The following is a 6,294-nucleotide window of genomic DNA, read 5'->3' as shown; positions in this document are numbered from 1 at the left end:
ACTCAGCCCCTGAGTGACATCACTAGAGGCAGTTTATCAGATTACATGCAGCTTCCTCTGGAGCCAATTCATCGTATATAAACGTGATTTCAAGGTGGCAGAGTTTTACAGCGCAATGCTGAATCAGCTGAGGACTCTTTGAGGAGATATTTCCCATCCAAACTTCTCAAATGGCTTCATCTGAATATCTGTTTGAAGGCCAGAGATGTAAAAATCATCCAAAATTTGACCAAAAGAAGAATTATCGTACTTAAAGTGTTTCTAACTGGTATTACTGTCGGCATCGCCAGCATCGCTGTTGCAAAGACAACTGGATCGATTCTGTTTGACCAACAACGCAGAACAAAAACATTTAGTCTGTAACGAGACGGAGAAGCAGATAGAAATTTGTTCAAAACTCAAGTTTGCACATTGATAATCAAACACCATAATCAAAAGTTAAAGCAAACAACTTGTCAATTAAGAACCTGAATTCTTCTCCGAGCACTGATTAAATAATGAAACTTCTTCTTCTGTCGTCGTTTTAAAGGTTAAACTCTGCTTTCCCTTCAGCTCGGCCTCTCTGACTCTATACGTGTGCCACTAACGGGCTTGTATTCATGCACCATATGGGAATACTTTCTATTAGATCTATTTTTGGCCTTTTATTTCCCCTCAAGCTAAACAGCTGCACTTATTATGTGCAATACAATACAAATCCAATAGGCCTGCTGCACTGTGCAATTAGAGCCCGTAATGATTATGTAATTCTATCATTCAACAAACATAGATGAGAGTTAACCTTAAGACATTTTATTTACGAGAGCGGTCACTGGAGCAACAAAGACACTGACACTGTCCCACATGTGGACGCTGACATGTGGAGGTATTAAAATGAGCCTCCTCGTCTGTGGAGGCTCTTTGATTCATTGAGCTGTGGCTGGTGAGTCCCAGAGGACCTTGTTCTGCCTTTTAAAAGGTTCATCTTAAATTAAACAGCTTCCAGTTATCCAGCCTGTGCAGCAGTGCTCGGCCTGCTGTTGCCCTCTTGTGGCTCCTTCATTGTGATGTCTAATAATCCCTCCTCTGTGTCTGTCTCTGCCATCACGCCACATTGCACGTTTAATTGGCCGAACATTTCGCCAGCTAGGAGATTTGCACAAATGCAACGTTAACTCGAGCTTGAACAAGTGCCAAAACGAGCCCTCATTAAGCCACGAGATGTGGAGAGTGTCGCCTCCTGCAGCAGAACACAGATTTGAGTTTTAATTAAAGAAATACAATGATGGAAATTACAATCAGGCGTCAGCAGGGCCCTCCTCTCTGTCCGACAGGCAGGTGAAGCTGCTAGAGTCGATTGAGCTTCACTGCATCTTCAGGCTCGACAAACAGGAAGTGATCAGGATGAGAAAATAAAATATTTATCCACAGAGTGCCTTTTTAAAGATGCTTAAAGCTTTATACTGCATGCAAAACAAAAAGTTATCACCAGAACCATGTTTACATAGTGAAGCAACACCTCATAATAAAGAAATAGATCAAACTGATGCAGTTACTCCACATTAAAAGCCAAATTTAAAAGATGTGTTTTTAACTTCTTTTTTAACAATACCAACAGTTACTAAGATCTAAGAGGAGGCTGTTCTACAGTTCAGGGCCGTCGTGGCTGAACGAGGCGTCACCAGATTTTTTTGTAGGATACTTTAGGAGCTTTTAAAAGAAAGTCAGTGGAGGATCTGAGGATCTGGACGAGACATAAAATGAGAGGTACTTTAAAATCAATTCTGAAATAAACCGGTAGCCTGTGGAGTGAAGATTTCATCAGTCAGGATCCAGAATCCAGAATTACCTTTAGAAAGTAGAAAGAGAGTTACAGTAATCTAACCGACGTGTAATAAAAGCATGTAAAAGGGTTAAAAAGGATCTGATTTTTGTAACGTTCCTCAAATGATGAAAAGATGTTTTGGTTACTTGTGCAAATGGCTGACAAAAATTAAAGATCAGGATCTAAAATCACTCAACAAATGCTGTCACAAGTCTCCGTCTTTCCCACAATGACATATTTTATAAACCATTTACTGAAAGTCTCCCCATGTCTCTTATTTATGGAGCACTTTTGCTTTATTTTGGTAAAACTATGAGCATGAAACAACCAGGATGAGGACACACAAACACGACATCATGTGTGTGTTTCCTCACATGAACCTCGTTTTAAAACTAAATCAACTTACCTGCCTGTTCAGTTCAGTTCAGTGCAGGTTACCAGCTTCATTACACGCTGCAGATGTTTTGACCACAGATGAAACATTAATAACTACCTCGAGGTGTTTCACGTCTGATTGTTCCCTCACATATTTACATAATTAAGTTACGCAAACACCTCATTAATTACATAAGCCCGAGAAGAGGAGAGCCTCGGCGCTGCCTCTGTCGGGATCACCCTGAGCGTGATGTGCTGTAGCTGCACTGTAAGAAGAGGCTGATGTGATGGAGTCAGCTCTGCAAACGATGCAGCTGCGCTTCAGGGATGAAGCTCGAGTTGTGTTTGTACAGTGGTTAGTGGAGATGATGGCCACAGGGCTGCCCAGGAGCAGGACATCCCAAACAATGCACATATACGAGTGTTTAATTATAGAGATGAACGGAGAAGGCGTGCTCGTGAAGGAAAACATGCTGCCGGTTGATTAGTCTGAACAAGAGAAGATGTCAGGACGGCTTCAAGCTGCAGGAATCATCATCATCACAGAGGAGGCATCAGAAGTGTTTTTTCTACACAAAGAGGTTTCCCTGCCATGATGGATCCAACCGTTGCATCCTTCACGTCCCAACGTTTACAAGATTCATTGCACGTTGGTGATGGTTGGATTTGTTTTGCAATACGGCAACTATGGTGGACACACGAAGCGACCTACGACTAAGGGACACAAACACTGTCAAGGTTGCTAGCTCACAAAAGTGGAGCTTCCTGACTCGAGGTAAAGGTCAGGTGGAGCTGGTGACATCTGGAGGACAATCCCCACAGACCAGAGTCAACCGAGTCAACCAGAGTTGTTGTTGTTGAGTTGCTCAGATTGTGTTTATTTCGTCATTTCTCATCATTTTTGTGCTTCTACTGCGATTGAATAGGCTACTGGACGCTGGGACGCTGCTGAAACGTTGAAAGGAACATTTTCTCAATGAACAGGAACACTGGACAAAAGACAAAAGACAAATCTCAGTGAAGGACGAGGAACAACAGGCAGGTTGGAGAGAAACCTGAGCAGGGGAAGCACAGATAATGACAAATGATGGATAAATGCCACATTCATGATCGTGCTGAGATCTTAAGGTCAGTGTGTGTGTGTGTGTGTGTGTGTGTGTGTGTGTGTGTGTGTGTGTGTGTGTGCGTGTGTGTGTGTAACTCTGTTCGGTAATGTCATAAATGTCATAAATAACCCTGGGTATGAAGTCCTTCAGAGAAATTGTCCAGATGCTGCTTGTTGTCTGTATATGCCTGAATGCCTCCAAGTGTGTGTGTGTGTTTGTGCGTGTGTGTGTGTGCGTGTCCGTCCACTGCAGATATGTCATAACCCATCAACTTGTATCTCTGTCGGTGGCATGAAACCAGCTCATGGAGCGCTCTGAGCTCGGCGCTGAGTCTCGTGAGTGAGTGGTCGCTCTGAAAGGGCGTCCTGCGGCGGACCTCAGACCCTCCCCGAGGACCGAGTCCATCTCCCTCTGACGTCAGGCTGACGGAAAAGGAGGGGAGTGACGGGAGGACAATATGATGGGAGACAAAAATACAAGAATTACAGCTGCGTTCAAGGGTTTTTTTTTTCAATCATCAATACAAAAGATTAACACCAGTGTTAAAATCATGTGGTTTGGCCTGTTTGCATAAACTCTTAAAACTAAACTACGACTCCCAAGGTGCATTTCAGGAAGACGCTAACAGTGGATGGAAGGTAACGTTTACAATATGAATATAGTTTAGATCGTTTCACCTGTGGCGTCAGTTGTGGTCATTTTTGGGTTATTTTAACGTCTGTAGTGAAAAGTTTCTGTTCAAAGGTTCAACAGCAAACTTCTGAATTCTTCTTATATAATAATATATGAATGTAATATTTACAGTTTGTTCCACAGGTCGACAAAACGACAACAAATAATACAGATACAGACCTTCTGAAACGGCAGTAAGAAGATCAGTTTAAGTGGACGATAGTTTCTGCTGCTCGAGGTCTCTACATGAAAACAAGAGACGTTGGGCGAGCAGGAGGCAAAGCTGCTGCTCAGAGCTGAACAGCTGCGTAGAGGAGTTCAGATCCAGAACTTCTGAAGGAATAAACACCAGGAGTCTCCCTCTGATCCAGAGCTATTTACGGCCCGGAGGAGAGCTCAGAGACTGCTGTTTAACTTCTGGGATTAAAAAGTGGATTTATCTTCACTCCTGTTTATCAGCCTGACTGCAGCAGTGAAAAAGGGGAGTCAACTGTCTCCTCTGGTCTCAGGGCAGAAGTTGTGTTGTAGGATTTTCCTCATGGCTGTTTAGTCTCATCTGGTCCCAGGGCAGAGACCATTGTTTCCCACAATGTTGTCCGAGGGAAGGTGAATCCCTCCTGGTCTCAGCAGAAGTCGTATTTTTCTGTTTTAAGGCAACGTAGTTGGACAGGAGAATGTTACTTCAGCCCAGGGACCAGAAGAGAGACTTAACAACTCAGAGTTGACCTGGATTCATGACTGGGGCACAAACGTTCACGGAGGAGGTTTAGTTTAATTCCCGTGACTTTTAGTCTCTGTTGCCGACTTTCTTCGTCACTCTCTGAAGCTCTAGCGACAGTCAGCCACATGAAACACTCCGTCACCTTTATTAAAAAATGGAAACATTTGGGTTAATGTAAGAACACAACTCAACAAATATATAAACAGGTCTGGTCGTATTTAGACGTTTTTTTTAATGCAGAAATTTGACGTCTTATATCTTTAACAGACACAAAGGCAGTGAAATACAAGCAGAGAGAATAAACTTGGATAGTTTTCCTGAGGGAGCAGCAGAGGTACGCTCATCTTGGATTATTTCCCACATGGTTCCTGGAAAAAGGTTGTTTTTTTTAAGGCTTTCAGGGGAAACCATCTGTTTCCCCTCAACACCTCGCCCATAATCAGCCCTGTGAAACCAACAAAACAGCAACTTCAGTCTTTTCACTACAACAACCTTTCAACATATAGCAGAATTTATAACTGGAAATTGAAGTATAACCGGTGTGTGTGTGTGTGCATGACATGAGGGAAACAACAGTCTTGTCTGGTTCTGAAACCGTCTCGCTCTGGGCCTCAGATGATGACTGGGCAGCGTCTGGACCAACCAGGACGCCCAGCAGCAAGGAGAGCGGGAGGCCTTCAGCAGAACAGCCAGTGACTCAGGTGGTGAAACATTTAGACGGCGTGCGATGAAACCGCATGTGGCTGTTTGTCCTCTGATCCGTCTGCATCGCTTAGAAAGGATGTGAGACACTTTCAGTTTTAAATGTTTTCATTCAACGACATATTTTCAGCTGTAACACAGAAAATACATTCTTCTGACGAGTAGATAGTTGAAAGACCCTTTTTTAACCTGTTTTTCTGGTGTCCTCCCTCTCGTTAACGTCGTTATCCTCATTAAGCACCGGACTCGTGTCAGCTTCATTGTACCTCGTCCCACGAGGCAAACGGGATTAAGGATGAACTAATACGGATCCTGTTTCTGAGCCTAAAGGTCTCCAGATGAGGTTTAACGCAATTATGACAAAAACACAAACAAAACATGATCTAATTACGCAGCAGAGGAGAGCCGACTTTTAAATGTTAATTGTAGGTAATATTTAGAGCAGATAAAAGTTTATCTTCTACCTTGTTAAAGGGTCAGTTCACCCAAATTATGAAGCGAGACATTGTGCTCCTGCCTCAACAATCTGGACGGGCAGCGTTTTTATTTGTCCAGGTTACAATGTTTCCACTTGACTTACTCTTCAACTGATTACATCTTAGTTTGTTGACATATTCCTACTACTTCAATCTTCAACTACTTTTATCTTTTACCAGAGCTGCATTTTAACTGATTTCCTCTCGTACTCGACACGCTGCAGCTGGTTTCTTCTCTTCGTTTACTGACATTTTAACAACTTTAATCTTTTACTTAACTGACATTTCAACTGCTTTCATCTCCTACTTTATTGAGATATTCGACTACTTCCATCTTAGTCTTCAACTCACATTTCAACTACTTTTATTCTTTACTCGTCTGACATTAGAGCCGCTTTCTTCTCTTAGTTTACCAACACTTCAACTAATTTAATCCCT

This window comes from Pagrus pagrus, assembly GCF_965226575.1.
Source record: "Pagrus pagrus genome assembly, chromosome: 19".
Lineage (NCBI taxonomy): Eukaryota > Metazoa > Chordata > Actinopteri > Spariformes > Sparidae > Pagrus > Pagrus pagrus.
This window is presented reverse-complemented; position numbering follows the sequence as displayed.